Consider the following 17,299-nt stretch of genomic DNA (forward strand, 5'->3'; position numbering starts at 1 on the left):
GATGTTAAAACTTGCCTCACATGTTTGTTTTGAGTGTCAATAAAACGATATATGTTCGTTAAAGTGTCAGGGAAGCATTACCTACAGAAATTGTGCCTCTTTGGCCTCTTGCCCCCCACTATCCACACAGAAACGAGTGCTTTAGAAAGTGTAGTAGTGTCTGTTCATACAGCTTCAAGCCTCTGAAGAAATGAACTTATTAGCTCAGTTCCGAAAATTCAATACCTTGAAAAACTTGAGTGCTTCTTATTTTTGTTCTAACCTTATGCATCTTTTTGATATTTTGTTGAGGGTAATGCTATCACGTTCATCTATACAACCCTAGTCAATATGCATTGATTTGTGTTCTAATATTCAAGAGACAATGGCTGATTTCAAAAGCAATCCTCTGTTTTTGGGTCTATTGTATGCCTCAAATGAACAGCTAATAGAGCCATAGTTACTGAAGGCTGCATCAGAAGGGACGCTAATGCAACAGCCTGATAGACCATAAGGGTACTTGGAAGAAACATAATTCACACAAAATTCTCTTAACAATTAATTTCCTCTCTAACATTTTTTCTGGAACCCAGTGTGTAGATTGATAAACTAGATAATATTGGGAGAAAGAAAGGAACTCATTGATGAGATTCCTGCACTTCATCATCAAACACAGCACTCACCTCTGGTTTCCCCCTTAAAATGCTATATATTTTTGCTGCTTGTTAAGATAATTAGTAGGGAAAAATCTCTTAGAAAAAAAACACACTATGAATTGGGTGTTGTGGTGGTTTTTTAAAAAAATGATCACAGGGATGCCTGAATGGCTTAGTCGGCTAAGGATCAGACTTCAGCTCAGGTCATGATCTCACGGTTCGTGGGTCTGAGCCCCTCGTTGGGCTCTGTGCTGACAGCTTGGAGCCTGGAGACTGCTTCTAATCTGTGTCTCCCTTTCTTTCTGCCCCTCCCCCACTTTCACTCTGTCTCTCTCTATTTTGCTGTCTCTGTCTCTGTCTCTCTCTCAAAAATAATAAACATTAAAAAAATTTTAATGATCACAAACTCTTTGATACTGCTCCATCAAGAGGTGAGATCTATACCACCTCTCTTGAACATGAGCAGACCTGTGGCAGCTTTGATCAAATGGAGTAGAAGTGACATTCTGTGACTTCTGAGGGCACCTCGTAAAAGGCCATGCAACTCCACCTGGGTCTCAGAACTCTCACTTTCCTGATGCTCCCTCCTGGGATGCTCCCATTCAGGACCCAGCCACCCGGCTCTGCAAAGTGCAGTCCACATGGGGAGGCCACGTGTATGTACACCTCTCAACAGCTCCAGCTGAGCCCAGCCCTTACATCATCCCAGCCCATGTATCAGACACGTGAGTGAGAAGTTTCCAAAAAATTCCAGCCCCCATCCATTTGAGCCACCACTTAGCCACGTGCATTTTCCCAGCTGAGGCCCCCGCCTGTATGCAGCAGAGACAAACCATCTCCATTTATGTATTTGGAATTTCTGATTCACCATTGTTATTTTACACTACTATGTTTGGGGATACTTTGTTTTGCTACAATAAATCACTGAAAACAGTGGTTCATAAATGCCATAAATGGTTACAATTAAAATACCTAGCTTTAAGATAATTAGAAGAGATAAATGTGTTTTTTTCATGCTGGAAGCTGTATAGAGCTCATCTGAACAGATAAAAAGATTTCTGGAAATGGAAAGCTGGACTCAAAAGTAGAAAAGTTTTCAACAACATGCTGGGACAACTCATAATGGGGTTTTTTTGGGGTTTGCTTTTTTGTTTTATGGGCTTTTTTTTTTTTTTTTTGTAAAATAGTTTTATCCTCTGTCAAAACACAAACCAACACAGCTTGGGGAAGGGGAAGCAACAGAGTACAGCCCTCACATTTGGGCATCCAACTTTGACTCAGGTCATGACCTCACAGTTCGTGTATTCAAGCCCTGCCTCAGGCTCTGTGCTGACAGCGTGGAGCCTGGAGCCCGTTTCAGATTCTGTGTCTCCCTCTCTCTCTCCCTCCCCCCACCCCAAAATAAATATAAAAAAAAAAAGAAAGGGAGGATAAAACTTAAAAGCCACACCCCACTGCTTGTCCAGCTGAGAAAAAGTCATGACCCTAATACCCACTTATATCTTGTAATATTAAAAAAATATTTTTCCAGGGCTCAACTGGCTCTACTTCTGCACAGAAAGGGTTAACCTTCGATGTTTGATCTCCAGGTCACAGGGTGGGGGTGGTAAAGAGAGGGAGACTGGGAAAGGGGTGGGGGCTGAAAACAGAGGAACAGACCAACATATCTAAGGCCCTCCAAACCATCCAGAGCCAAGTTGGGGGAGGGCATGAGTTAGAGCCTGAGAAGCCAGTGCAGCACCCCATGATTGTCTCACGGTTGTCTCACTCTTATCCCCAGTCCCTGAGGCTCTGGAGTCACCTGACCCTTCAGACACCACTGTGACGTCCCAATATCAGGATTCATCCTTGCAACTCACCACCCAATTTTTAAGGTCCCCTCTAAGAGGGAGCAGCCCACTCCCTGAATAAGCATGAAGAAAGCTGGAGGTCCTCCCTGGGAGGAAGGTATTCCGGGGCAAGGCCACTTTTGGGGTTCCCTTTCAGTCCCCGACCAGGCAGTGAATGTGGTGTTACCTTGTCCTTGGAAAGCCTTGTCCTTGTTTCCAAGGCCTGGTCAACATGCAAGGCCTTGAGCTTGGACTGGACTTGCCTTGCCTTCCTTCAAGCCAGAACCCGGATGTGCCTAAAGACCTGTATGCAGGTTTGGGTCTTCCCTGTTCTCAGCCCGTTGTAGCAGGCAATCCGTTCATTCCCACCATAACCCTGGCTTTCACTAGGCAGGGTGATTTTCCATCAGCCACACGGCAGGAAGAAGGCCAGGGTCTCCTGGAAATTCTCCTCCATGTCTGGACTCCACACACGTTCTGCACCTGGGTCCCCAACTCCCCCAACCCACTTGCTGCCGTCAGTGTCTTTATCACTTCCTGTCCAGCAGCTGCCGTGTTCCAGGGATGCCGCAGCAAGGTTCCCCCAGTCTGGGCCTCTGGCCTGGGGCTGAGGAGCTGCAGGTGGGTGGGACACTGTACAACCCAGAGTGTTTTAACCGCATTCGCTAACTTACCAGGTGTAAGATTTTTTAGGTGAGTAAAAAAGACTCCAAGGAAAAATGTTCATAAGAGGAGTTTTATTGCCTGCACCCTCAGGCGAGGTTCCACGACTCCAGAGAGGGGAGTCAGGGAAGTCGCGCACGGGTTGGATGGTAAGGGGTTTTATAACTTGCTGGTGGGGGTGGGGAAGTCCAGATAACAGGGGCGGTCTCTTGACTGGAAAGTCCCAGGCAGGAGGTTTTGGTTTCTTGCCTAAGTTTCTGTCTCCTGCTGAAGTCATAATGGTCACCGATGTATTGGCGGGAAGGTCAGCCATCTCAAGAAGTCTGCCATTCTGTGGTGTCTCTGCCCTACCTCTCAGCTGGCCCAACACCAGGCAAGTCAGAGAAAGAAAGAAAAAAGAAGTCATGACCTTATTTTATTGTCTCGTCAATCTCATTCCCTGGATATGAGAGAAACGGGAAAGCAAAACTGCAGGTGATAGGCTTGTTTCTGTCAACTACATCAACTCTAATGTTACAAAATTACTCAAAAGAAATAGGGGCGCCTGGGTGGCTCAGCTGGTTAAGCATCCAACTTTGGCTTAGGTCATGATCTCATGGTTTGTGGGTTCGAGTGTTGTGCCCGATTTGCGAGTTCCCAGAGACCTCCAAGAAGCCAACACCGATGCAAATACAAAGGGGTCTTTATTACAAGCTCGAGCAGGGGCTCACCTGCCTACCAGTGTAGGGGCAGCAAGGTGAAGCCAAGAACAATAGCAAACAGGGTTTTTAAGGAGTAAGGGATGGGGGTGTTACAGTACATGTAGCATCATCACATAAGCACCAATTACAATTGTACAGCACCCCCTGGTAACAGCTTTGACCATTCAGTATCTGTGAGGTATTCATTACTTTTGGTGGGACCCAATCATGACTTTTGAGAATCCTTTGAAAATGACCAATTATGAGGTGAGTTCAAAGGGCCCACGTGGGGTTCAGGCAAGCCGTGAGAAATTGGCTAGCTTGTATAAAATAACTGCAGTTCCCAGCTTTGACTCAGACCATAGGAATGTTTTTTTGATCAGCTGACCTGAGGGGGGTCCAAGGATGGCTTTAGCCTTGAACAATCTGAGGCTTTTCCTGAAACTGGGACTGGGGCTACGTGCAGCCCGAGGTTGCTCTTAATGGAGGACTTCATTTTAGGCTCTTAATGAGCACTGCATCAGGTTCTGTGCTGACAGCTCAGAGCATGGAGCCTGCTTCAGATTCTATGTCTCTGTCTCTCTGTCCCTCCCCTGCTTGCACTCTCTCTCTTTCTTAAAAAATAAGCACTAAAAAAAAAAAGAAAGAAAGAAATAACATCATGCTCTTTTCACAATGTTGCAGAGAAGATGTAAATTCAAGGTTTTGAAATTTCAGATCTTAACACATGTTAAAAGATCATGACAAGGGGTGCCTGGGTAGCTCAGTCAGTTAAGTGTCCGACTTCGGCTCAGGTCATGATCTGATGGTTTGTGGGTTCGAGCCCCACGTCAGGCTCTGTGCTGACAGCGATCTCAGACCCTGGAGCCTGTTTCAGACTCTGTATCTCCCTCTCTCTCCGATCCTCCCCTGCTCACGCTGTCTCTCTCTCTCTCTCTTTCTCTCTCTCAGAAATAAATAAAACATTTTAAAAAATTAAAAATAAAAAAAGACCATGACTATAAAATATAAAACTGAGTATTTATAACTGCCAAAATCTGAATCTTTTTTAAGGCACAAAATATCTTTTAATTGTTAACACTTCCCCATAACCCAGTTTAACTCAATAATTTTTCTAAAAGATTTTTCATTACTAATTAACTTTCAAAAAAAGCAGAAGGTATATCCTTTTGCAAAAAGGTTGTAATTTTCTGTAGCTTTGACTTTCGTTTAATATACCGTAAAGAACACATTTCTGCTGAATTTTAAAATGCTACCATTCTGGGAGGTAAAGAACCAAGTGCTAAGTGAAATGTGAAACCAGTCTTCCTTCGAAATGTACTTCTTTGAGACAAAAATCAAAATGTGCCAAATATAGCTCTACAAAGAAAGGAAGGACATTCTTACTGATGTCTACTCCAGGAATAACCTCCCTGGAGAGAATTTTGAAAAGGATCTGAGCATTTAAACATCCTGAACTAAATTAGTTAATTAAAAATGTGGGTGAGCAAAGTCCACTGAGGTTAAAGAGAGAAGAATAGTCAGCAATCATTTATCACACTGCCTTGTTCAAGGATTTCAAGATACCTGATTAACAGTGGCAATTCTCATTTAGATTCCTTATCTGATGGAGCAGAGTTGTTATTGATCTAACAGTTGACCTCACTGCAGGCTCAGGGTGTGACTATAATAATCTCTCCAGACAGTGTGCCTGCAGTCATTGACTGTGTGTGTAATGATTAGATGAAACACATGATTAAATAGCTAATTCCAAAAAATTCTCATTCCATTTCTACTAATGTCGCAGCCTTTCCACATGTTTCATATCTTACCTTCATGTCCTTCCTCCTGACTTCCTCCTTTCCTCTTTTAAAATGATTTATTAAGGTTTTAAAAGACAGCTTTAGTAGAGTTAAAATTGGTAGGCAGGAAGATGTTTCCGTTACCCTCTTAGATTCAGAGACTGGAGGCATGCAGACTTGACTGACAAAAGACCCATCGACTGGAGAAAAAAAATACAAATGTATTAATATTTTGCATGCATAGGAGTTCACAGTAAAGAAGTGAAACTGAAGCAGTTGGACTGTGGGATTTATATACCATTTTAACAAAGGAAAGGGAGTTAGGCTTTGAGGAATAATAAATTGTATGAAAGTGACTAAGAAATGTATGAGGAAAACTAATGGAAGAGAAAGGTTATCTTAGTAAGGTTCCTTTGTGCAGATTCATCTCAGTGTGACTGCAGTAAAAGAGTTGTTCTCCCTGGCACAGGGGAGGGAGACACCTTCACAGAGAAATGTATGCCCTGCTATTAGCAGATCTGGTGAATGCAAAACAAAAAACAAAAAAACAAAAACAAAAAAAACCCACCACTTCCTGATCTGTAGATTCCCAGCTGCTCTCAGTTCAAAGTAATCCTTATGTCAGAGTGGTACATTTGGGGGTGACATATTCTGGACCTCTTCAAAATTCTTACTTTTATTTCAATGTATCTTTATAATAGAGACTAAGAATGTCTCCTACATCCAGTATATAAAATGGTACTTTTACACAAGGGGGCATAACTTGACCAAATACTAGATTTAGAATACCATAATTTTCATAAAGAATGAAATAGAGAAATAAAATCAATGCTTCCAGAATTTTTCTCCTAAAAATGCATGAAATGTCTGAAAGCAATGGGTTTGAGCTACATCAACACAATGCTAAAACATCTGGAGGAGAAGTGGAAAATACAAGCAATTATCCAGATACCTCGTCTACACAAAATTCAGCCATCCAGATGTTTGCTTTCCCCCCAGCAAACACAGATGATTGACAGAATTCCTTTCATTTCTACTTGTGTATATGAATATCCTTCATCTACTCTTACTTTAACAATGGACCACATCCTCTGTAGTGGGATTGTTTTCTCACTGTTTCCTCTACCCAACTCCCTTCCTTCTTTCAATGTATATATATATATATATATATATATATATACACACACTTTTGAAAGCACATATGAAAGTAAAAAAAAGAAACCCAGTAAATTGCCTGTATCTTCTTATTTTAGAGCAAAGTAACTATAGAACAATGGCTGGGTGGATCAAATTTTCTTTGCAGCATCTAGCACACCAGGTGCAGTCAATAAACATTAAGCCATCAAATAAATCAGAATTCCAAAATGTGGTCTGCATTGAAGAATACATTATAGTCAGCTGCTTTTGCAGCAGGGTGAATTTCAGGAAAAGACCCAATTGTTTGGCTTTTCTGAAACGTTAATGTGCATACAAATCTCCTGGGGATGTTATAAAAATGCAGATTATGATTCAATAGGTCTAGGGTGGGGCCTAAAACAGACCATTTCTATCAAATTCCCAGGTCACACTAAAGTTGTGTGTCTTTAGCTGATAGCTAGCTGACTGATGAGTAACAAGGGGTAAAGACCAAATCTGCCCCTTCCCCCTTTCTAAAGAATCTTTTTTAAACAATACTCCAAATATATTTAATTATCAAAGGAATTTAAGAAAATAAAATCATGTTTTTGAGCCTAAAAATCTTTGAATAAATATAAGCCATCAAGACATTTTTTTTAAATATTTTTATTTATTTCTAGGAGAGAGAGAGTGAGTGTGAGCAGGGGAGGGTCAGAGAGAAAGGGTGATACAGACTCTGAAACAGGCTCCAGGCTCTGAGCTGGCAGTCAGCACAGAGCCCGATGCGGGGCTTGAACCCACGAACCGTGAGATCATGACCTAAGCGAAAGTCGGACGCTTAACCCACTAAGCCACCCAGGCGTCCCCATCAAGACATTTTTTAAAAAGGCTTTTAAAATAGAATCTGTAATCTAACGTTTAAAGGGCTGCTTACCTAGAAAAACAAATGGTTTGCAAACTGCTAAGATTAGAGTTAACAAGAGAAAAGAGCAAACCAAAACAAAACAAAAACAAAAACAAAACAAAACCTGTTTAAAGCTAGATGTATAAACACAAATCAGTAGTTACCTTAGTATAGGTCTTGAAACAAAACAGTCTTTTAGTACTACTTGAAACAACAAAAATAAAATTATAATTAAGTTACATCTTTAAGTATAGAATCTGAAACATGGTGAAGGCATGTATGATTTCAATAGGTTAATAGATAGGATTGTCTGTTTTGAGAAAATCTTTGTGATTCAGAATTCCATAAAAAGTAAAGCGCTTTCTATTTTTTTTTCTTTTATTTGTTTCTGAGAGAGAGAGGGTGTGTGCCAGCATGAGCAGGGGAGGGTCAGAGAGAGAGACACACACACACACACAGAATCTAAAACAGGCTCCAGGCTCTGAGCTAGTTGTCAGCACAGAGCCCGACGCGGGGCTCGAACCCACGAACCATGAGATCATGGCCTCAACTGAAGCCGGATGTTTAACCGACTAAGCCACCCAGGCGCCCCAAAAGTGCTTTCTTAAAGTGTTTCCTTTACCATTCTACCTAAATCATCAAGTAGTATTTGAAAGAGAAAAGTCATTAATGCAATCAACGTTTAACTCACTTTGGAAACACTACTAAGCAGTCTCCTGGGTTGTATCTGATCTGACTTGATTCTAGCATGGATTGTATAGTCTAGTTGGGAGAAGATGTACACACACAAATAACTAGAATATGAATTCAAAGTGTAATTACCATGAGAAATATGCAAATGGTGGATTTCAGAAATGCAAAAGAAGCATCAACAGAATTGTAGTTGGACAATACCTCCTTCCCAGGAAGGAGTTAACTTTTTTGAAATGAAATACCTGCACAGAGTACTTAATTTTCTGAAAAGACTCCCAGATCCAATTATTTAATGATCATGAGAATTCTCATTTTCCATATCCTCTTCCAATTCAGACTAAAATGGATCCTCATTTGATGAAAATACCCAGACAACAGCCATACAGCACTAACAATACCCAGTGAATACCTGCACTACTCAGTCCCAGCTTCCCAAACGCATCTGCAAGCATGAGTGTGGGGGTAAAGGTTTAACAATCACCTCTGGTTGGGAGGAGAAGCAGTGATTTGTAGTGTTCACTGGTTTCTGTGGTGTAAACACTCTCACCATGGCTGATTTCAGGCTACTAAGGTGAGGTCACTGAGACCATCACACAGTCAGCCACACAAATATCCGTTATTTAGTGGTGAAGAAGGATGCAAGCTCTGGCGAAAACTGCCGGGGTGTAAATCCCGGTTCTGCTACGAGAACTTTGGTAAGTTTTTCAACCTGTCAGGGCTTCACTTTTTCTTTTGTGAAGAGCAAATACTAATAAAATCTGATTCTTGTAAGTAATAAATTAATATGCGGATAAATTATCATGTGACCGTTTTCCCCTAAGTGCTAACTATTGTTAACCATAACAATTCTACCAAAATTTAATCTCCGAGTAACTGTCTAATCACAGTCTACTCACAAGAACCTTCAATAAAGTAGCATTTCCAACATTGTTTTACAAATAACCCTTCCAATCGTCTCCTTGTAGGCACTGTTGAGACTCTGAATCTTAAAATAATATGGTCTGCATAGGCATGAAAATACTGGTTCTCTGGATCACTATATGAATATACTGAAAGACTTAGTGAATATATTCATCCAGTACTGAGTCTAGGAAATCTTCACTTAGACAAGTTTTGGTGAAGATATGAAGAAAAAGGAATCCTCTGGCACTGTTGGTGGGAATGCAAACTGGTGCAGTCACCCTGGAACACAGTATGGAGGTTCCTCAAAAAGTTAAAAATAGGACCGCCCTATGATCCAATAATCCCACTACTGAGTATTTACTCCCAAAATACAAAAACAAATTCAAAGGGATACATGCACCCCTATGTTTATAGCATTATTTACAGTAAATTATGGAAGCAGCCCAAATATCAATCAAGAGATAAATGGATAAGAAGAGATGGTATATATTCACATATATGTATACATAAAATAATATGATGGAATATATATGTAATAGAATATTATTCAGCCATAAAAAAGAATGAAGTCTTGCCATTTGCAATAACATGGATGGAGCTAGAGAGTATAAGATGCTAAGCAAAATAAGTCTGTCAGAGATGGACAAACACTATATGATTTCACTCATATGTGGAATTTAAGAAACAAAACAAACAAATAGAAATAAAGAGAAAGAGAGACAAACCAAGAAACAGAGACTTAACTATAGAAAACAAACTAATGGCTACCAGAAGGGGGGGGGGGGACGGGGGAAATAAGGAATAATGATTAGGGAGTGCACTTGTAACGAGTACAGGGTGATGTATGGGAGTGTCGACTGAATCACTATATTGTACACCTGAAACTAATATAACACTGTATGCTAGCTACACTGGAATTTAGAAGGAGAAGAATTTGTGGGCTTGTGAGTGGAGCTAAGTGCAGCCATGTCGTTGGCCCTGCTGCAGTGGGGCTTGGAGCTGCTGCAGGCCAGGCCATGCCCAGTGGGGCTCCAGTGACACGCACCTGGTAAGCAAAGACAACCCAAGCCCAGAAACATGCAGAACTCAGCCAAGGGAAAGGTGCCCAATTTGGCATTTGCTGAGTTCCAGAACTGAGAGTGTCAAGGCTACCTTAGAGTAAACCTTTAGTTTATGACCAGTGCAAGAAGCACGGCGGCTGAGTTAGTGATTCAGCAGACTGTGGGCCAGAACTGGAGCCGCAAGTCCTGTGACCAGCCTACGGCCAAGATGAAGAAGAAGGTAGCTGAGGGCATCATGTTCACGGAGGAAGACTTCCATAAGTTCCAGCAGGAAGACTTCAGCAGCTAGGCTCTGGAGAAGACACAGTGGGAAAGACATGGGTTCAGTCTCCATCTCTGACTTCCCAGCCTCTGTTGGCCCCAGGTCCCTGCCAAGTGGCTGCCTTAGCACAAGGAAGCCTGGGAGCTAGAGGGAGACGAGGGTGTAGTAGAATGGAGCTGGTGGTCTGGAAGCTCTGGGGAGGATGTGCACTCAGACCAGAGTGAACATCTGCAAGCTTGGGAGGAGCCATATGCCTTCTAGAAAACACTTCTGACAGTTTTGTTTGTTTTGGCCCAAGTAGAGCCTCTGGGTTGTTTGCTTTGGAAAGGCCAGTTACTAGGCCCTTGGGGCCACACTTCTAGAACTAGGAGAAGACCTGCTGGGTGGGCTTCCAAGTTCTAATAAATGTGGACCCAAGAGCAAGAAAATTAATAATGACAATTTTTAAAAAGAAAGAAAGAAACCTTCACTTGACACAATGTTAACAGATTATACCACTCATTTAGAATTTAAACTCTTTGTCTTATCTTGGCCTCTAATTACATGGCATCATAGTAAAATATTAAAACTAGAATGTGACCTTGAACTGTGATTCCTTGCGGACAATCTTGATTCCCACGGGTCAGACTATAAACTACTTTGGGGCAAAGTTGGGTTCTATCCATCGCTATTTCTCCATTGCCTCTTCCGGGGCTTGGCATATAGTAGCTGATAAATATTTACTGAATTAGGATGATTTAATAATCTTTCCCAAAATAAGACCCGTTGTCCTATTCCCAGAAGAAGCAAAATAAGGATTCCAAAGCCAAAATCCTAAAAACTACAAGCCCTCTCTTTTGAACAATTGTAAGACACATTAGCATATTAGAGAATCTGCAGACTTTTGCCATTAAAATGCCTGTTTAAAATTATTTAACCTAAAATTTTCTACTCCAGGAACTCCTATTAATAGGGTCATTGTGATGATATTATCCACATCTGGACATCTCTGAGAGTGAAACAGGGCACTATTAATAATGATACCACAAACTGGGCCGATATGAAGTAAATCGGACATATAGTCATTCTAGCTGTGAATGGAAACGTGGAAGTTGCTACATCTTCAGTTGTATGGATAGACAGATCAAAGCTTAGGAAACAATGGCTGGCCTACATCCCTTATTTTACTGATGAGAAACAGGAGGCTACAGGGACGTTCAATTACTTCCCATTGGCAAATCCCTTGGAACCCAGTTAAGAAGTAGAGCCGTGAATAAAATCCAGCTTGTTGGAATGCCATTTCCAAATCAGTTTCTGATTTATTCAATCCTGAAATTAAAACAGTTAATTATTTGGCTGTATTTTCACAAAGAAGAAAAGAAACTCTAGATTTACATGCTTCTCTCATACTATCATTTTTTCATGTAGGAAGGATCAATTTTATGTAGACGCAAATGTCAATCAGATGTCAGTTGGAGACCCCTCACCTCTTTGGAGATCTAGGAATAATTGTCTTTAGGCTCTCAACAACTCCATGACCTGACAGAAGTCCAAATCTCTGCTCCAGTTTCTGGAACTTCCCATGGGACTATTGCTCATAGCCACCTCTGCCTTCCGGGTTCATGGTTCCTCTGTGACATACTGCATTAACCTACTTATAAAACTGGGTTCCATTGGCTCAAAAACAGATTATACTCTCACAAATTCTTAAAAGATTTTGAAAACTTTTATAAGAAGAAAAAGGAAGAAGGAAGGATTTACTTCTCAGAAAAGCAAATGAGAACGACAATTAAGCTATAGCATTTTATGTTTTTTAAACCCTAGAGACATAAACTATACCATTAAAAAATATATAATTTATTGGCTCTCCATGCTGTGAATTTTCACTGGCCTTCATATTCTTATCATCTGCTAGTTATTCACCCTTACTCCTCCTCTGTTCTCTTTCCTTTTTTTCTATCCTCCTCTTCTCTCCTGGATATTTGACCACAAAATTCTTTCCCTTACGGTCATAAAAACTTTACTTTCCTTTTGCCCTGCCATACCTTGGTATCACCTAATATCCTTAACAGTGATATGATTCGAGTGTGGGCACTGTGTTTGGGGAGTCCTCTATTCCAATCATTCTTCCAATGAAGAGAGAGCATGCTTTAAATGGAAACCAGGTGAAAATAATATTCTGTGTCTCATTAAGCAATTATATAGCTCAAATTGAATTTACTCTAAAAGAAACGACAATAACTTGGACTAGGGTGGAAGGCAGTGAAAACATAAAGAAATGGACAAATATGAAACTTTTCAGAGTACAAAGCCACAGGTACTGGTGGTTGACTGAATAGGTGAGGATGAAGAGCAACAATCAAGTATAGCCCCTAGTTCTCTGGCCTGCACAGCTGGAGAGTAGGGGCCCTGCACTGTGCATGGAGCCAGCTTAAGAATCTCTTTCCTATCTCCCTCTCCCTTTCCCTCTCCCTCTCTCTTCCCCCTCTCTCTTTCTCTCCCTCTACCCCTGTCCCTCTCCCTAAAATGAAAAAAAATTTTAAATAGAATAAAATGAAGAAACAGACATGGAGAATTTAAGGGGTCTAGCCAATGTCACAGAGATAAGTAATGGGGTTAGATTCAGAATCAGACAAGCTGTCACAAATATTAGAGAGGCTTAGACGGGGATCTAAAGATGAGAATAACGCATAAGACAGAATTATGAGGAACACATGATTCCATTATCCTGTTAAGAAATCCTTTTGAATGTAAGCAATCACCTTTCATTGCTTTTGCCAAAGAGGGCTGGCCAACACCCTGTCCCCCACCCATTCACCGCACACTGCTTATACCTGACTTAAAGCCCTTGTCCATCACACATTGGCTGGTCTCACACAGATGTGAGACCCTACCACTGCAGGAACATCACTCAGTCCCTGGAGCATCCAGTGCCTTCAACAGCCCTTCTATAAATTTTTCCTGAATTAAATAGACAGGAAAAGATTAGGAAAGCAGGAAAGAGAGTCAGACAAAAAGGAGAGGAGAAAGATTAAGGAGGCAGCAGCAAGAGAAAGCTTCTTGCCCAGTCTTCTCCTGAGCAGGGAAACACTAGCTGTATAATACGATGAGAAGTAAAATGCTCTTCCAGATCATTCTGCCACCTGGTAGCTTTTAGAAATCAGGACGGTCTTCGTAGAGGAGGTGACAATGTAGCCAAGTCTGGAAGGAAGAGAGGGAGTTTGCCCTAGCCATGAGAAAGTGAGGAAAGATGGTGGGCATTACAAGGCACATTTGGGAGCCACTCTCTATCTCTGGGTAAGTGCAGTAATAAGGTTAAAGAACTCACCAGGGCCTGTGATGAAGAACCTTACAGGCCATTCACAGGAATCAAGGCTTTAGCGGGGACAGTAAAGGGTCTCACACTCAAAACCCACAAGTGCCAAGACAGATTGAGGGGACCTCCAGGTCAGATTGGGGAGCATTTGACCTATCTATAGAAACAGCCCCCCCCCCTCAGTTTCTGCCTTCTGGTGCCGTGCTGGAATGCAGACCTACTGTGCCCAGATGTTCAGTGCCCCAAGAGGAACCAGAAATCTACATTTTGTGCAAAATTACCCAGGTTTTAAGTACTGACAACCTCCTCACAGACCAAGGAAAATCACTGAATGTTTTTAAGCAGAGAAGTATCACATTTTCATTTTAGAAAGACTACTTGCACATCCATAAGAATGATACTAGTAGTAACCAGTACTACTGCAATTGGACTGGTGGGCCTCAAGGAGTCTAAGCCAGTGATGACGTGGGGAAAAAGAGTTTATAATTATGAAATATTTAGGCAGTAGAAAATTAGACTTTTCAACCAAATGGAAGTAGTGGATATCAATGAAATGGAGAAGCTGAGGAGTTTTTCTGCCTAAAATTGCACGATGCTGAATGGAAAAGCTGAGTCCATTCAGACATGTTAATTGCAATATTCCTATGAAATATCCAAAAGGTAATGAGTAATGCTATTTTAAATAAAACTATGAAAATCATGTGGCAACTTGAAAAGGTGATCATGCATTGCCAAATGAGGAAATGACTACAAATATATATCTATGACATAATTACAAAAATATCCAATGGCATACAAATAATGTATGCATACAAAATACTGAATGCAACTTTGAAAAATAAAATGGTTTAATTTGTTGAAATGACAACATGTTAGAAGGGTTTTTTTCTTTTCATTTATTTTCTTGTGATCTTGTAATAATTGTTTTGCAGTAAAAATAACAAAAAGATGGCCAATAGTTCCTATGGGAATTGAGACAAGTTTGCCATAAACTAAAGAATTTAGGGAAGGCTTGCTAGAGGAGGTGAGGTTTCAACAACTCAGGAAGGAGTGGAAAGTAATTATTGCCTGCAGATGAATGTTTCCCTTGCTTCCCCATGGAAAATTGTACTACTTCCAGAAACAACAACCAAAAAAACCTCCCACAATTCTACTATATATCATGGGAAAGGATAAACAAAGACAATTGCAACCTTGAAACTAATCTAAAATGCATCTAAAAATCCACTCTGAAATTTCAAAAGATGAACCCATGCTTTTGTTTGTTTGTTTGTTTGTTTGTTTGTTTTAAAGATGATTTTATAGAATGAAATTTTCAAGGACCTAGACATCAGAAAACCTGGATGCAGAACAAATTCATCCATTAATTAGCTGTTACTCCACATTAAGCCACTCTTTTCCATCTGGGCCTCCATTTTCTTTTGTAATGGTGCAGTAGAATTAGTTGATCTCTTAAGTTTCTATCCAATAATAAAACATAGTATTTTTCTCTGCTAAGAGTACAGTATTCAGATTCTTCACATAAAGCTTAGGCTTATGAAATTATTGACACACCCTGTTTTGTGTTTTCCTTTTTTTTTTTTTTTTTTTTCAATTAAGACCTGGAACACTTTATTCAAACCCATCAAAGAAATGGATAGCTTGGATCTATAACAAAACATTGTGTTTTAAAGCATCAATCAATAATTATATATGAGAATATACACTGCTACATACAAATTAACTGATCAGAGCACAACTTTTCAATGTTCAAAGCAGAATATGCATCCCTATAAAACTAGTACCTTTGTGATATTTTTAACTTTAGTATTCCTCCCCTTCTTCTTCACCCTATCCTTCAATAGAATCCACACCAACTTCCTCAGAATCCTTCCCAAGGGCACCCATGTCCTCATGGGTCTCAGAAAACTCTCCTTTTTTCACACCTTCATCCAAATACCAGTAAACAAAGGCACACTTGGCATATATCAGGTCAAACTTGTAGTCCAGGCGAGCCAAGGCCTTAGCAATGGCAGTGGTGTTGCTCAGCAAGCGCACATCTTGCTGTACCTTGGTGGCCAGGTCTCCACCAGGCACCACAGTGGAAGGCTGGTAAGTAAGCCAATTTTGAAGCCAGTGTGGCACCAATTCACAAACTGGATGATACCCTTGGTCTTGATGGTGAAAATGGCAGCATTTATATATTTGGGAACCACATTACCACAGTACAACAGGCAATAAGCCATGTATTTCCCATGGCAAAGGTCACATTTCACCATCTGTTTGGCTGGCTCAGAGCATGCACTGGTGATCTCTGCAACAGAAAGCAGCTCATGGCGGGGTTTCTCAGCAGAGATGACAGGGCATATGTGGCCAGAGGGAAGTAAATGTGGGGATAGGGCACCAGGTTGGTCTGGAATTCTGTCAGATCAACATTCAGGGCTCCATCATATCTGAGGGAAGCAGTGATGGAGGACACAATCCGATCTATTAACCTATTTAGGTTAGTGTAGGTTGAGCATTTAATATCGATGCTCCTATAATAGATGATATAGATGGCCTCATTGTCTACCATGAAGGCACAATCAGAGTGCTCCTGGGTGGTGTGGGTAAGGAGGATGGAGTTGTAGGGCTCAGCTACAAGTGTGGAAACCTGGGGGTCTGGGAAAATGGAGAACTCCAGCTTAGATTTCTTGCCATAATTGACATAGAGATGTTCCATCAGCAGGGAGATGGACCCAGAACAAGTTCCCCTTCCAAAGCTGAGGAAAACCAAGAAGCCCTTGAAGACCTGTGTACTGGCCGGCCAGTTCATGAATTCAATCCAAGACAGATCAATGATCTCCTTGCCAATGGTATGGTGCCCTTGGGCATAGTTATTGGCAGCATCTTCCTTGCCTGTGATGAGCTGCTCAGGGTGGAAGAGCTGGCGGTAGGTTCCAGGTCTACAAACACTGCCCAGGCACATGTTTGCCAGCACCTGGCTCACTGAAGAGGATGTTGAAGAAGACATCTCCTCCCCCAGGGGTCTCATTATGTAGCACTTAGCCATCAGGCTGGATACTGTGTTTCAGGCAATAGAGCTCCCAGCTGGCACTGCCAGTCTGAACACCAGCCTGGCCAACATGGATTGAGATGCCTTCACACATGGTTGTTGCTTCACAGCTGCCAGGCAGATGGCAGAGAAGAAAAGGAGAGGTTATTTCTTCCTACAGCATGACTCTTAGGTAGCCAATGTAAGAGAAACTGTCCATTCTGTTCTTGATTAAGGGAGAATTTTTTTTTTTTTAACAAATAGTTTATTGTCAAATTAGTTTCCACATAACACTCAGTCCTCATCCCCATAAGTGCCCTCCTCTATGCCCATCCCCCCCTCCCCCCCCACATCCATCAGTCCTCAGTTTTTGTCAGCATTCAAGAGTCTCTCATGGTTTGCCTCTTTCCCTTTCCCCCACCATTTCCGCCCTTCTTCTCCCCCTTGTTCCTCCGTCAAGTTCC

General features: G+C 41.3%; 1 pseudogene; it reads right to left on the reverse strand.

Moving 5' to 3' along the window:
• Positions 1-15,625: 15,625 nt before the first annotated feature.
• On the reverse strand, positions 15,626-16,950 carry LOC120225197 (annotated as a pseudogene).
• Between the last annotated feature and the right edge of the window lie 349 nt (positions 16,951-17,299).

Source organism: Hyaena hyaena, unplaced genomic scaffold (genome assembly GCF_003009895.1).
Source record: "Hyaena hyaena isolate Hyena2069 unplaced genomic scaffold, ASM300989v1 scaffold_1350, whole genome shotgun sequence".
In the NCBI taxonomy this organism is placed as follows: Eukaryota; Metazoa; Chordata; class Mammalia; order Carnivora; family Hyaenidae; genus Hyaena; species Hyaena hyaena.